At 44.6% G+C, this 16,177-nt stretch overlaps 1 protein-coding gene across 1 annotated transcript in view; it reads right to left on the bottom strand.

The window, feature by feature from the left end:
* The window catches only part of COL8A2 (collagen type VIII alpha 2 chain), a 141,665-nt gene extending 132,624 nt beyond the window's left edge, over nucleotides 1–9,041 (bottom strand). The window contains exon 1 of the mRNA XM_075850540.1: nucleotides 8,917–9,041. The gene's annotated coding sequence lies outside the window, so the exon portion shown is untranslated. The remainder of the gene's footprint in view (nucleotides 1–8,916) is intronic.
* Nucleotides 9,042–16,177: the final 7,136 nt, after the last annotated feature.

A 16,177-nucleotide genomic window follows, 5' to 3' on the forward strand; every position in this document is an offset into this window, starting at 1 on the left:
TCAGTGCAGACCTTCATATACCCAATAGAGTAATAGAAACATGCTTTTCTCTATGCTGTAGTATATTCATGCTTTACACAATCGTAAAATTATGCTTTGATAAAATATGTAAAAACGGGTGTTCCAGTAACATATACTTTATTATTAATAGGTCTTTAGTAAACTTTTCATTGCCATTAGTAAAAGAGTTAAATATGTTCTATAGGACCATGAATATAAGGTTTATAGAATGGAGTCCCAAATATAGCACCAGGTAAAGGTGATACTTCTATATCTCAAGGAACCACGTGGCTGTTGAAAAAAAGTGTTTCTATTGGTCCTAGAAAGGTTGTGAAATCAAGTCACCAAGTCAAGACCTGGGAAATCCTAGAGTCCCAGAATATGCCATGTTCAGAAAGTACTGGAAAATTGAAAGCCCACCTCGGATGCAACGTGTTCACATGTTACACACACCAGAGAGGGGGTTGCAGGGGTCCTTGTGCTCAACCACTACCTTTAAATGCTGCATATCTACCACTTGCAACACTGCAGTTTTCTGCTTCAAAGCAGCTACACAGTAGAACCGGCAACAGCCCCAGGTATTGAAAAGCTTGCATTGTTCTGCCGTACAAAGAGGAAATTTAAACAGCAGTAACTTGTAACTATAGTTACATTTTAAGGCTAGAATCACACACAGAGTTTTGATGCAGTTTTTGGCTCAGTTTTTTTTAGCCAAAGCCAGAAGTTGATCCAAAAAGAAGGAAAGGTATAAAGAAAAAACTGATGCCTCACCTTTTTTTGTTGTTCGATCCTGTGTTTGGCTAAAAAAACGGAGCCAAAAACTGCACCAAAAACTGCATCAAAGCTTCACAATATACTCACATTTTGACTTTAATTTACTGTCTCTAAGGTGTAGTGTGTACCACTTCATTTCCACACTACTGTTGCAGTTTATGTTGCCATCACAGCAGCAGTACAACCAGAGAAAATGGCAATTTGGTAAAATAGCTTTATCCCTTGACTAACACTGGATCTGGCTATGCTTGGGTAAACTGAGTATCCAGGATACTACAGGATGATCCTACAGGTAGCTCGGGGTACTCACTTTCTGCCCACACATACCCAGCAAATTTTATTTATATATCCAATGACACCAAGTGAACTGTTTATTGTGCTCTCCACTCTCCTTTTGTTTGGAAGCTGCACCAAATCAGACACAGGCTTCGCCAAAATGGGACTACACATACAAAAATATCAGACACATGAGAACTTAAAGCAGAAGACAGCAAGATAAAGACTCACAAGATAAATAACACTGTCTGCATCCTACTTACCCACACTCACAGGTTTCCTCATAGATAATAGTTGATCATTGGGAGCAGGGTTGGGATCTGGCTGGTTTGCCCCGGTTCTCCCGAACCCGGTTGTTAAAATTACAGTTGGTTCGCAGAACTGGGATGAAGCCATAGCCCGGAACCGGTCCCCTGCACTCAATTGTATCCGCATCCTTAGGACACGGATACAATTGATTTGCCTAGCGCTGCTATGGCAAGGTGCAGGACGCCTAGCCTTTCGGCGCTTTAGCAATGATGCAGTCGTGTCATTCCGCAGGAGGACGCCTGGCATCACTGGAGGACGGCGCGGGAAATGGTGACAGGTAAGCATGTAATGTTTTTTTTTCTTTTACAGTGGGCAGCATTGGGGGCACTAAATCTACAGGGGACTCTATAGGGGGCCATATCTACAAGGGGGCCATAAATCTAAAGGGGTACTATATATTCAGGTGGTACTAAATCTACAGGGGACTCTATAGGTGGCCATATCTATAAGGTATGCTATCCACAGGTGGCACTAAATCTACAGGGGGCACTAAATATACAGGGGGTGCTATCTATAGGGGCACTAAATCTACAGTGGGTACTAAATCTACAGGGGACACTAAATCTACAGGGGACTCCATAAGGGCCCCTATCTATAGGGGGCACTAAATCTACAGGGGGCACTAAATCTACAGGGGACTTTATAGGGGGCCCTATCTACAGGGGGCACTATATCTACAGGGGGACTCTATAGGAGGCCCTATCTACAGGGGGCACTAAATCTACAAGGGACTCTATAGGGGCCCTATCTACAAGGGGCACTAGATCTACAGGGGGCACTAGATCTACAGGGGACTCTATGGGGGTCCTATCTACAGGGGGCATTACATCTTCAGGGGACTCTATAGGGGGTCCTATCTACAGTGCTCTATGAGTGGCACTATCTACAGGGGCTCTATGAGGGGCACGATCTACAGGGGGCACTGTGTGTGTGGTTCATTACTTTACAGTGTTTGACACAATTTTATTCATGGGCACAGTGTATAGTACTATTATATTCAGGGGCACAGTGTATGGTACTATTATATTCAGGGACACATTGTGTAGCACTATTATATTCAGGCGGCACAGTGTATGATACTATTATATTCAGGGGCATAGAGTGTGGCACCATGATAATTTTATTTTCGTTTATAGATGCGGAAATTATGGAAAAGTGAGCTTCCGAAGATAGCTAAGTGGCAAATTGCAGAAATGGGTCACGACCAGGAGAAGTCACCATAGAGGTCTGGACCGGATGAAGAAGAAAAGGGAAAAATAACTACTCCAATCAGAGGAGACATTACTTGTGTGTCGCTAAATGTAAATGCTTATTATCCCTGTGACTAGTACTGTACTGTAGTCACTGTATGATATGCAGCGAGATCGGCGCAGGTTCTGGGTGTCGGACCCGCACCGATCATATACTGATGACCTATCCGGTGGATAGGTCATTGATTGTCTGGTTGTGCACAACCCCTTTAAGACTCCAAAATTCCCCTTCTTTCTGGATTATCCATGGTTTACACATGCAGCCATTATAAACTTGCTGATGACATTGATCATATTACAATTGTCCAAGGTTTAGGGTGTGCTGTCATAGAGCCCATCACCTCACCCAAACAGCCTTTTATAATGTCTTGATTCACAAAATGTTACCTGTTTTATGGCAACAGCAACTGCAAAACAGCTGCAAGGAATTCTTTAAAACGTCATTGTTCTACAACCTGAATTGCTCCAACTCAAAAGCGAACAAGTTAGATAAAAGATATATATTTAGAAATTGCTGACATGCAGTACCCTAATATTTTGCTTGATAGTGGCCCCCAAGCTGGAGCTTCACTTTAACTATCATCTGGGTTAACTGCAGAAAATCTACTTGGATGCTATTAACCTCAGACACATGTTTTAAAATCCTTACTTTGTTCAGAAAGAACATTGCATAGGAAAGAATGTATTTTTTTTTTTTCCATCTAACATTTTTTACGTATTTCCTACAGTTCTGACACCTCTTAAAGGAAACCTAGTAATAACCTTCTAAATGTACAATATATAACTATGCACAGTGCAACCTATGGGGTGTAAATATGCCATCACATAAAATACAAGAAGCATAATAAAACACTGATATTGAAAGTATGTATTTACATTTTTAAAGGCATATATTATATTGCATCTACTAGCTGAGAGAATACAGTGACCATACATGCAGAGCTGGGATGTTTCCCTATTTATAAAACACAGCACCAGCCATATAACTTCATCATCTCCCTGCCACTGCCAGAGTACTTGTGAACACCTCTTCTACTGCCCTTGCCAATGCTGCACTAGACCCCTTCCAGAGCACGTGGCAACCAGAATCGCAGCAGGACACTGAGGCAAACATCATCACATTTCCATGCAGTCTGTCCAAGTATCAGAAGCTTTCTTTCTTTCTTTCTTTCTTTCTTTCTTTCTTTCTTCCTCCTCAATTTTTTTTCCTTTCATTCTTCCTTCCTTCTTTCCTCCTCTTTTTTTCCTGTTCTCTCTGTCTAAGACATTTGGACCCATAAAATAATACATTTATTCTCTGAAGCTAAATAGTTAATGGGGAAATTGGTGAAATCAGTTACTGGAGCACAAAGAATACAGAATACAGACTGTACTCAGATTAGGGTAAACGGTGGCATAAGCTTCTTTCTTAGGATCAGCTGGACTCATTGTTACGGTATTTTCTCCTGTTTTTGTGGGGAGACAGCACAGTTATATACAGTACTGAATTAACATCTCACAGGGAGCTCAAATAAAAAAAGATAACAGCAAGGCTACTGACATCCAAATATTTTTCCACTAATCCTGATTTATTTTATATTATAAGGAACCCAGGTCCTGCACTTAGGCTGGGTTCACACTTGCGCCGGGTCATTCCGTTCTTCTGATCTGACAGAGGAGTAGAACAAAGGAATACCAGAAGCAACAGTACCGTTGCACCACGGACACCACCGGCGGCCAACGGAACGCAATAACCCATAACTCATGGGTTCCATTGGCTTTCCGTCGGGTTGTCCATGGTTTTACCAGTATCAATAGCGCAGCATATTGTTTCGGTCCCTAACTGAGCCTCCAACGCAGATGTGAACAGAGCTTAAGTTGTAAAACACAAGTTTTTCTGATACAGGAATAATCCTGGTTTGCTTCTGCAAAACATGTAAGCTATAAACCCTGGCGTTAAAAATTTTCTCTGATTTACCACTATATACACAATGGGTAGGAATCAAAATTTGATGGGGCTTCTCTCTCTCTGTGTCTCTATCTCTCTCACTATATATATATATATATATATATATATATATATATATATATATATAAAATCACTCATCATATATGTAACCTTAGTATATATAACTGTTATTAGTTTATTGAATGCCAAACGTTCTGGCATGTGGTGGTGACTAGTGGAAGCATGCTCTATGGTTGAGTACTTGCTGGCGTTTCCATATGCAGTATAGACTTATGATGAGACTTATGATATCCTGCGGTTTATCTTCTGTCCTACTTAATTATCTCATCTATTGTTATTTTTAGAGATAAGCAAATAATTTCTACACAAATCGAATTCCGGGGATTTCCCGAACGAGTCAAAATGGCTTCTACTATTTTACAGATCAGAAAAAGACAAGAAGACAGAGAAGAAGCATTACATTACCTTGGGCAGCGGCCAGACAGGCTTCCTGATAATGTGTAAAGGATCTGCCAGGCACAGCTTCGGGGTTAACGCCCATAGATAATCAGTCTGCACCTGCTTCTATGTCTGTGAGACTGACTCGATCTTCCACCACTCAGCCTTAGAAGTGGGAGAACCTATCACAGCCTAGCCAGACGGAGCTAGCTCCCGCCCTCTGTCTATTTATACCTGCCTTTCCTGTTCCTCCTTTGCTTGTGATTCTTCTCGTTTGGTTTCCTGGCCCTGCTGCAGCTTCTTGTACCATTGTCCTTGCTTCATATTGACCCCGGCTTGCTGACTACTCTCCTGCTCTGCGTTTGGTACCTCGTACTCTCCTGGTTTGACTCGGCTTGTTTACTACTCTTCTGCTCTGCGTTTGGCACCTCGTACTCTCCTGGTTTGACTCGGCTTGTTCACTTCTCTTGTTGCTCACGGTGTTGCTGTGGGCAACTGCCCCTTTCTCCCCCTAGCTCTGTGTACCCTTGTCTGTTTGTCTGTCATGCACTTATTGAGCGTAGGGACCGTCGCCCAGTTGTACCCCGTCGCCTAGGGCGGGTCGTTACAAGTAGGCAGGGACTGAGTAGTGGGTAGATTAGGGCTCACTTGTCTGTCTCCCCACCCCCGTCATTACATAATGCCTTGCAGACAGCCCTCCCAATAGCACAACCAATCATGAGGGGTATAGGTGTGAGTCACTGATGACTCAGTGGATGACAGTCATATGAGTCATAGCCACTGTAAACAGCCCAACCAGGAAATGTTGCTGTAGATAGATAGTGAATTATTGTCAGTGAGTGGGTTTCATAGTGAGAAGGGAATAGCTAGTTAGATTTAAAATAATTTGATACAGAGATAGATTTTAGAGAAATAAAAGAGTCAGTCAGTGGTCAGTGTGTTAGTTAGGCAGGCACAGGTAGCCATTGCTGTGAGTGAGTGCTGCTACAGCTATACAATTCTTACATTAATTTGTGAATCACCCATTTTCATCACATCATTCACAAATCTTTTTCAATATTATCAGTTCAGAGTGTTGACTTTTCAGGGCAATCAGGGGACTTTCATTTACACCAATTAGAATCAGATCCGAAACTAATTTTGGATAGTTCGCTCATCTCTATTCCTTATCCTGATTTTACATGTTTGACAAGGCAGCTACGAGGGAGGTCAGTGTCAATACAAAGGCCATAAGTTGTAACTAGTACAATTCTTGTCATCTTCTTAATCACATACCAACCACAAATGTATTTTTGTAATGAATCCATCAAATGCATGGGTGGTCCTGTTTTGTTGTCTTCTTCTCACACCATGTGGATCAGGAAAGGCATTCTATATGCTCACTAACCTATTCTACACTCTGTAAACTCAACACAAGTAGAAATTGTCCCTGTGAAGTACTGGAAAGAATTTCTTCTGGACTTTATCTACCACATAGAAATTGTTAAACACAGAAGGCAACAAAGACTCCAATTAGTTCATTGTCTGTAGTTTTACCTTTAATATCATGGCTCCTCTACTGATCTTGGTTGCTGACATAATTTAAAGCAAATGTGGTTCATTTACAGCAGGTGGAAATGACCAACTACTGTCAATAAAAGTACAAGATGTAGAGGCCACTGCTTCCTAGGAGACATTGATACTCAATTGACATTAGTCGGTTTCATATTTATTTTCTCAATCACCCCTCAACAATAGCCTGCAGTGTGACTTTATTTCTTAAGCGTATAATCTTTAAAATGTAATAATTCTATAATGAGTCGTAGTTGAATTACTAACATAAATGGTATTATAACATCATCCTGGTTGGGTATCTAAGAGAATTGGAAAACCTATAGTTGAATCGAATGAACGATCAAGGCAAAAAATATGCTTTACAATACATAAATCTATGGTAAGAAACTGCGTGCAGAATATATAGATGTATGGCATTACTGCATTCTAATATGCAGAAATCTAAAACGATAGCTCATGGGCTGTACTTATAGTCATTGGGAAGGTCGTCACAAGATTTCCCGACATACAGTGCATATCAAACTCTAAATCCAATCACAAGACAACTACTCCACTAGTTTTCTCTTAAGGATAGACTAATTTGTAACAAATAATTGTAACTAGGTAACTGCCATTCTACTGGTACACATCATTTATATTGCCCTAAAAGGGCTAATGATCCAAGAAGTTAAAATCCCTTGAAAAGAGAAGATCTGACTACAAGGTGAAGAACCATGAGGGAGGTATCATGAATATAGATGTTTTTGTTAGAGATGGCAGAGTAACATTCTTCTAAAACATAGACTACATAACATTTTTGGTCCCTTTAAGGCCCAGTTAACAAGTAGGGTATTGCTCTCAGTGTTCTATTGCACAAATCAGAATACTTACCACTTAGAGTGTCCTAAGGTATACAAGTACCACCTACAGTACCCTATTTTGGAGGTGGTAGAACGATTACATTGCACCTCAGTTTCCTTAATCTAAAATAAAGGATACATACAATTCACTTAATACTTCTCCATCTCAAGCACCCATGCTATACCAAATTTAATTGAAGCTTCAGTCTGAAGAACACCTAACTCTTACATCTCCCTAATACATTTTCAGCTCTCACATCCTCACAATACACATTCTGCAAAACATATTGGCCATCCTCCAAATACATATTGAGAATGTCATCATTGTTTTTCCTATATACTCTCTGCAGAACTCATCATTCTTAAATTCCTTTATAGTACATTCTGCAGATTACTTACCATCTCATTTTGCCCTAGTACATATTCAGCAGAAGACTAACTTCTTCCTGTCTCCTAATAGACATTCTGCAGATGACTTACCTCTAACATTATTGTAGTGCACATTCAGCAGAACACCAACCTCTTCCATCTTTCTAATAAGCATTTTGTGTCTCACTTACCTCTTACTTTGGCCTAATACAGTCAGAAGAACAAATACTTATTGAATTCCCCTAACACATTTTCAAAGGGATATGGGGTACCTCTTACATCCTCTTAATGCACATCCTGTAGACGACTTACCTCTCACACCTTACTATTAGGCATTCTGCAGAGAACTTAGCTCTCATTTTGTTATTCTACACATATTGCAGAACACCTACCTCATAAATGCACTAAATCTCATGTAGTCACAGTTTACATTCAGCAGATCATTAACTTCTTACATCCTCCTAATAGACATTCATAAGAACACCTACATATCTGCTACCTCTTCTCCTTCTAACATACCTTCAGCAGAACACCTCTTATGTCTCCCAAATATACAATTAGCATAACACCTACTTTTTACATCCTCCTAGAAAACTTTCAGCAGAACACCTACCTGACATCATTACAATACATAATCCAAAAGCTCAAAAATCAGTTTCTCATAGCCTCCTACTCATGCAGACATGGGTATTGTACATCAATACTGCACCTAGTACATAGACACCTGGCTTTGTACCAATATAAAAATACCTGTAGAACATCTTCACATCATAAGAACCTACCCCTCACATCCTCCTGATCTATAAACCTGTCGTTTATTTCAAGACAATATGCGCACCTGTTGCACTACATTCGACTGAATGAGTCATACACAATACAATTTAGTCATTTTCCAAGTAAAACTTTCACCATAGTTACATTTAGTTAAAAATGAAAAAAACACCAATTGTCTACCCCTTGCAATGCATTGCCTGGATTTTTAGTAAAGCATTAATAAATTTTTCTTCCAGTAAATCTTGGTACAGTGTGTTTCATGAGAAATCTTTTTTTTTTTTTGTCTGTGGTTTCAAAATTAAATAAAGCAGATCAGGAAGATTGAGTAGCATCCAGTTTACAAACCATACTTGGAAAAAAGTGTCTGTAAAGACCTGAAGCTTACCTTTGTGGTACCAGCTGTCTATTTGGCATCAGGTTGCTTCTGTCTCTGACTCCTGAAGAAGACAACTAGGATTCTCCCAAGCAAGAACAGCTGGATGAGTAAGCAGTGCAGTCTGCTACTACTAGCACCTTGCAGACTGGGAGCAGTCAACTATGCACAGCCCAGCACAGGAGAAGGTTTAACATGTGAGTAGTCAGGATGGGTAAACTCTCTTTAAGAAAGAGGGGTGGGAGTTTCTAAGAAGAAAGAAGGGGCAGAGACCAAGAGATTTTGAGTGGATTCCAGCCCCCAGATTATTTTTCAATTTCACAGAAAACCAAATGTCTATTTTTTCTCTTTTCTTATTTCTTTCTAAAGGAAAACACAATCTTGAAAGAGGGGGGTGCCATAATAAGGTTATTTTGGGAGGAGTTGAAAGTAATGGCTTCACCTAAGATGTTGTAATATTAGAAAGCTGCCTCAGTTACTCTGATGTAACTAGAGAAATAAAGCAATATGAAGCAGACTACTGTAACTGTGAGGAGGAGAGAACTTAGAAAAGTGGCAATCCATCAAGTAATGCCTTTGTTATTAAAAATTAAGTATACATTGTGAGCACATGCATGTATTCTTCATGTATTGTGATATGGATAATTATATCTTATTCTTTAAGGATGGAGCACAGTCAATTTTGGTCTTCTTAAAAGATCAAGTGATAAGATGCCTCAAAGAATGATGATTTGATGGCTTGGTCTAAAAGTCCTGCAGCAGCGAATATTCAACTTCACACCTCAGGCACCATTACTGTTACTACTTGGACACTAGACATGCATATGAGATAAATGGTTGTCAATACCCTTGAGAATGCTCAACATAACATTCAATCTCAGAGGGTAAAATAGGCATGCATCTACACCCAACATACAATCTCCCAGGACGGAACAGGCATACAGCTAAACTCAACATGCAATATCCCAGGACGGACAGCTAAACCCAACACACAATCTGCCAGGACGGAACAGGCATACAGCTAAACCCAACATGCAATATCCCGGGATGGACAGCTAAACCCAACATACAATCTCCCAGGATGGAACAGGCATATAGCTAAAACCGACATGCAATCTGTCACGTTGGGTACGTGGACCCACTGGGCCGTACCGCCTTGACTGTATGGCAGCTGGCCAACAGGACGCAGGTCACAGTCTGTAGTACGTATAGAGTACCTGTGGCAACTCGGACAGTAGCGAGACAGGCTCGGCTGGAACTAGGTAGCAGGCAGACGTCAGGCATGGTGTAGCAGGACAGGCGTGGTATACAGCACAGCACGACTTCAGCTCAGCACGGCACTTAACCAGGATAGCACGGGATACAGGATACAGGTACAGGAATGGGGAACACTGGGAAACACTAGCAGACCATCTGCTTAGACAAACTTTGGGTACGACAACAACGCTCAGGCATTGCAGGAAGGGACTGGGCCCTTCTTATAGTCCAGGGTGCTCATTGGCTAATTTAGTACTAATTTCATGTGCGCGTACAGGCCCTTTAAGAGCGGGCACGAGCGTGCGCGCGCACTCTACGGGACCCGGCCGGGAGAAGCGGAAGTGAGCGCTAGCGTCTCCTGAGGAGGAGATGGGGACCAGCGCTCACAGTTCCAGCAGGTGAGTGAACCTGACGGCCCGCGGCTTTGGGCATGACAGTATCCCCCCTCTTACGCCCCCTCCTCTTGGGGCCAGAACGAGAGAGAAACTTCTTTAAGAGGGGATGGGCATTGAGGTTCTCTACTCGCTCCCAGGACCTCTCTTCAGGACCAGACCCCTTCCAATCCACCAAATAAAAGGTTCTTCCACCCATTCTCTTGGTGTCCTGGATCTCCTTTACCTCAAAAGTCTCTGATGAACCACTGGGAGCCACTGCAGGAGTGGAAGTCTTGAAATAGTGGTTCAAGATTACCGGCTTCAGCAGGGAGACATAGAAGGAGTTGGGGATCTTGAGGGTAGGAGGCAGCCGAAGCTTGTAGGAAACAGGGCTGATTTGTTGCAATATCTCGAAGGGTCCAAGGAACCTGGGAGAAAACTTGTACGATGGCACCCTGAGCCAGATATTCCAAAAGGACAGCCAGACCTTAGTACCTGGAAGGAACTAGGGAGGCTCTCGTCTTCTTGTGTCTGCCTTTCTCTTCATGCGGTCGACCGTCAGCAGAATAGAAGATCGAGTCTGCTGCCAGATCTGTAGAAAGTCCCTGAATGCAGAGTCAGCTGCAGGCACCTGTGACGTAGTGGAAACAGGAAGAGGTATACAAGGGTGTTGGCCATAGACAATGAAGAATGGACTCTTAGCGGTGGACCCACTAGTATGGTTATTGTAGGAGAACTCAGCCCAGGCAAGCAGCTGCACCCTGTTATCATGCTGCCTGGAGATAAAGTGTCGTAGATAGTTCTCCATAATCTGGTTTATTCTCTTGACTTGACCATTGGACTGGGGATGGTAGGCAGCGGAAAATTCCAACTTCACACCGAGGAGTATGCAGAGGGCTCCCCAGAACTTCAAAGTGAACTGAACCCTTGATCCGACACAATATGTAGAGGCAAGCCATGCAGACGGAAGATGTGTTGGATGAAGAGATTTGCCAGTCGGGAAGCAGACGCTAGGCTGGTCAGTGGAGCAAAATGAGCCGTTTTGGAGAATCGGTCCACCACCACCCAGACCGTAATGCAACCAGCAGAAAGAGGCAAGTCTGTGACAAAGTCCATAGCAATATGTTGCCAAGGGGTATCGGGCACAGGCAACGGCTGGAGCAGGCCCACCGGTTTGGAGTGGGCAACCTTATTTGCTGCGCACACCGTGCAAGAGGAGACAAAGTCTGTGATGTGTTTGGGCAGCGTGGGCCACCAGAACTGACGAACGATCAGGTCTCAGGTCTTATGGAGACCCGCGTGACCTGCCAATTTGGAACTGTGTCCCCAGCGAAGGATTCTTCTTCTGTCTGCCAGACGCACAAAAGTCCTTCCCGGGGGAATGTCTCTAACTTGCAGAGGGTTGACAGGGATGATGCAGGATGGGTTAATGATACTCTGTGGAGACTCCATAGTGTCCTCTGTCTCGAATGACCTGGACAAGGAATTGGCCCTCACATTCTTGTCGGCCGGATGGTAGTGGAGCTCAAACTGGAACCGGGCAAAGAACAGCGACCACCTGGCCTGATGAGGATTCAGTCGTTGGGCCGTTTGGAGATAAGTTAGGTTCTTGTGGTTCGTAAATATCAAGATGGGATGAACTGCGCCCTCTAATAGATGTCTACACTCCTCCAGAGCCAATTTGATGGCCAGTAACTCCCGATCCCCAATCGAGTAGTTGCATTCTGCGGAAGAGAAGAGCTTAGAGTAATAGCCACATACCATTGACTTACCCTTGGAACCTCTCTGGAACAAGAGTGCACCAGCGCCGACAGATGAGGTGTCCACCTCCAATGAGAACTGTCGAGAAACATCTGGATGATGGAGGATAGAGGCTGACGTGAATGCACTCTTCAGGCTATTAAATGCAGACTCTGCTTCTGGAGTCCACACCTTGGTGTTCATGCCTTTCTTGGTGAGGTTAGAGATAGGAGATGTCAGTGAGGAGAAGTTTGGAATGAACTGTCTGTAGAAATTGGCGAATACCAGGAAGCGCTGTATGGCCCTCAAGCCTTGAGGGCGTGGCCATTGCAGGACGGACTTTACCTTTTCAGGATGCATCTTGAGACCTTGATTCGAGATTATGTAGCCCAGGAAGGGTAGAGCAGCTTTCTCAAATACGCACTTCTCCAACTTGGCGTACAGGCGATTCTCCCTTAACCGCAGCAAAACTTGACGGACATGTTTCCGATGAGTCATTGGATCTGGAGAAAAAATGAAGATGTCATCAAGATAGACCTCAAAACAAACATAGAGGAGGTCATGCAAGATGTCATTAACGAACTCCCGGAAGACCGCCGGAGCATCACACAGGCCGAAGGGCATTACTAGATACTCATAGTGTCCGTCACCGGTGTTAAATGCAGTCTTCCATTCGTCACCCTGGGGAACCCGGATTAGGTTGTAAGCCCCACGCATGTCTAGTTTAGAAAAAATCTTGGCACCACGTATACGACTAAACAGTTCAGAGATCAATAGCAACGGATACCTATTTTTAACCGTGATCTGGTTGAGACCACGGTGGTCGATGCAAGGACGCAGAGAACTATCCTTTTTCTTGATGATGAAGAAGGAGGAGGAAGACTTCCGCATGAAGCCCCTCTCCAAGTTCTCTTTAACATAGGCGGACATGGACAGAGTCTCTGGCAAGGAGATAGTATATATCCTACCACGGGGAAGGGAAGCACCAGGAACTAGGTCGATAGGACAGTCATACGCCCGGTGTGGGGGCAACGTCTCCGCCTCTTTCTTGCTGAAGACGTCCGAAAATGCAGAATAATGACCAGGCAATCCTGCCAAGGACCGAGGCAAAGGAGGCTGAGCCGAACGAATCTGTACCAAGCAACCATTGAGACACTCGGAGCCCCACTGGAGAACCTCTCCAGAATTCCAGTCCAGGACTGGGGCATGTAATCGGAGCCCAGGCAGACCAAGCAGCACGGGGTTGACGGCCTTGGGCAGGACAAAGAACGAGAGGAGCTCGGAGTGGATGTATCCCAATTGGAGCCTCAGCGGCTTGGTCACAGCTACAACTGGGTCTGGCAGAGGTAGTCCATTTACAGACGCAACCATCAACGGCCTCTCCAGAGGGGTAGGGGGCAATTGAAGAAGATCCACCAGGTCTCTACGAATGAAATTAGCAGTGGATCCAGAGTCCAGATACGCAGAGACCCGATGCGTTTTCTTGCTGGACACTATGGTCACGGGAATGGACAAAGTTAGACGAAAGTCCTTCTTTACCCAAGGTTGTCTCTCCCACCAACCCTAGGTTCTGGGGCTTTTGGGGACACAGACGCACAAGATGGCCTCCAAGGCCACAATATAGACAGTGCGTCTGCGTTGTCTCTTCTGTGTAGATAGCTTAAATTGGTCCATCCACACAGACTCCTTAGGATGGTTGGCATCTGAGGACAGCAGGGGTTGCTGCAAAGTAGGGACTGGACTAGGGAGTCCTTTCGTTCAACGAGCTTCTTGAAGCCGTTCTCGGATCCTTATATCAATCCGGGCGGCCAGAAGGATGTCGTCATCCAGGGTAGACGGTAGGTCTCGGGCGGCAAGCTCGTCGTTAATCTTAAGAGACAGTCCCTGCCAGAATGTAGCCACCAAGGCCTCATTGTTCAACAACAGTTCTCCCGCCAGGGTGCGGAAATGGATGGCGTACTTGCCCACGGAGGTGTCTCCTTGGCGTAGGTTCAGCAAGGAGGTGGCTGCAGATGAGACTCATCCAGGCTCCTCAAACACCGTGCAAAATGTCCAGAGAAACCCCTGGAAGTCACGGGTCTATGGCCCTTGTCTCTCCCAGATGGGATTCACCCATGCAAGGGCCCTGCCTCTGAGGAGAGAGATGATGAAAGCCACCCTTGCGCCATCAGACGAGAATGCCCTTACATACAGGCTGAAGTGGATCTGGCACTGGTTCAAAAATGAATGACAGGTCCCTGCGTCTCCATCATAGTGGTCAGGGAGTGGCAAAGAATATCGGGGACCAGCGCTGCCAGGAGGTGTAGTCAGTGGATCAACATTGCCAGGAGGTGTAGGAGGAGGAACGGCAGCTAGCACCTCTTGCCGACGTGCGATAATGTTCAAGGCCTGGAGGAGTTGGTCCTGTTGAGACCGAATGTCTAGCATATCCGCCCGCGTCTCTTGTGACATCATCTTGGTCTTGGATCGACCAGCGGAGTCCATGGCCTGAGCGTACCGTCACGTTGGGTACGTGGATCCACTGGGCCGTACCGCCTTGACAATATGGCAGCTGGCCAACAGGACGCAGGTCACAGTCTATAGTACGTATAGTGTACCTGTGGCAGCTCGGATAGTAGCGAAATAGGGTCGGCTGGGACTAGGCAGCAGGCAGATGTCAGGTGTGGTGTAGCAGGACCGGCGTGGTATACAGCACGGCACGACTTCAGCACAGCACGGCACTTAACCAGGATAGCACGGGATACAGGATACAGTAACAGGAACGGGGAACACTGGGAAACACTAGGAGACCATTTGCTTAGACAAACTTTGGGTATGACAACAACGCTCAGGCATTGCAGGAAGGGGCTGGGCCCTTCTTATAGTCCAGGGTGCTCATGGGCTAATTTAGTACTAATTTCATGTGCGCTCGCTGGCCCTTTAAGAGCGGGCACGAGCGTGCGCGCGCAATGGGCTGGGAGAAGCAGAAGTGAGCGCTGGCATCTCCAGTTCAAATCCCTGCGGGCGTCAGGAGGTGAGTGAACCTGACGGCCCGCGGCCATAGGCATGGCACAATATCCCAGGACGGACGGCTAAACCCAACACACAATCTCCCAGGACATAACAGGCATACAGCTAAACCCAACATGCAATATCATAGGACGGACAGCTAAACCCAACACACAATCTGCCAGGATGGGACAGGCATACAGCTAAACCCAACATGCAATATCCCAGGATGGACAGCTAAACCCAACACACAATCTGCCAGGACGGTACAGGCATACAGCTAAACCCAACATGCAATATCCTAGGATGGACAGCTAAACCAAACATACAATCTCCCAGGACAGAACAGGCATACAGCTAAACTCAACATGCAATATCCCAGGACGGACAGCTAAACCCAACACACAATCTGCCAGGACGGTACAGGCATACAGCTAAACCCAACATACAATCATACAGGACGGAACAGGCATACCGCTAAACCCAACATGCAATATCCTGGGACAGGACGGACAGCTAAATCCAACAAACGGTATTAAAAAGAGACTGGCTAGAGACTGGCTAGTACAGCTACCTTATAATTTATATTTACTACATATTGCATGATAAAATCACCAGGACGGATTAATAGCGTAATTGTGATACAACCATCAGAGGGTCCTCCTGTCGATCTGAGGGCCAGTCCAACACTGCTCCGGGATTAAAATAGCCAGAATCATGTTGATCAGCTGATCACCAGGCAGCTTCATTGTAAGGGTATGTTCACACATGCACGTCCGTTACGGCTGAAACTACGGAACTGTTTTCAGGAGAAAACAGCTCCTGAATTTCAGACATAATGGCAAGTGCAGGCGTTTTTCGCAGCGTCCATTACGGACGAAATTGGAGCTGTTTTTCTATGGAGTCAATGGAAA

This window comes from Rhinoderma darwinii, chromosome 2 (assembly GCF_050947455.1).
Source record: "Rhinoderma darwinii isolate aRhiDar2 chromosome 2, aRhiDar2.hap1, whole genome shotgun sequence".
Classification (NCBI taxonomy): Eukaryota; Metazoa; Chordata; class Amphibia; order Anura; family Rhinodermatidae; genus Rhinoderma; species Rhinoderma darwinii.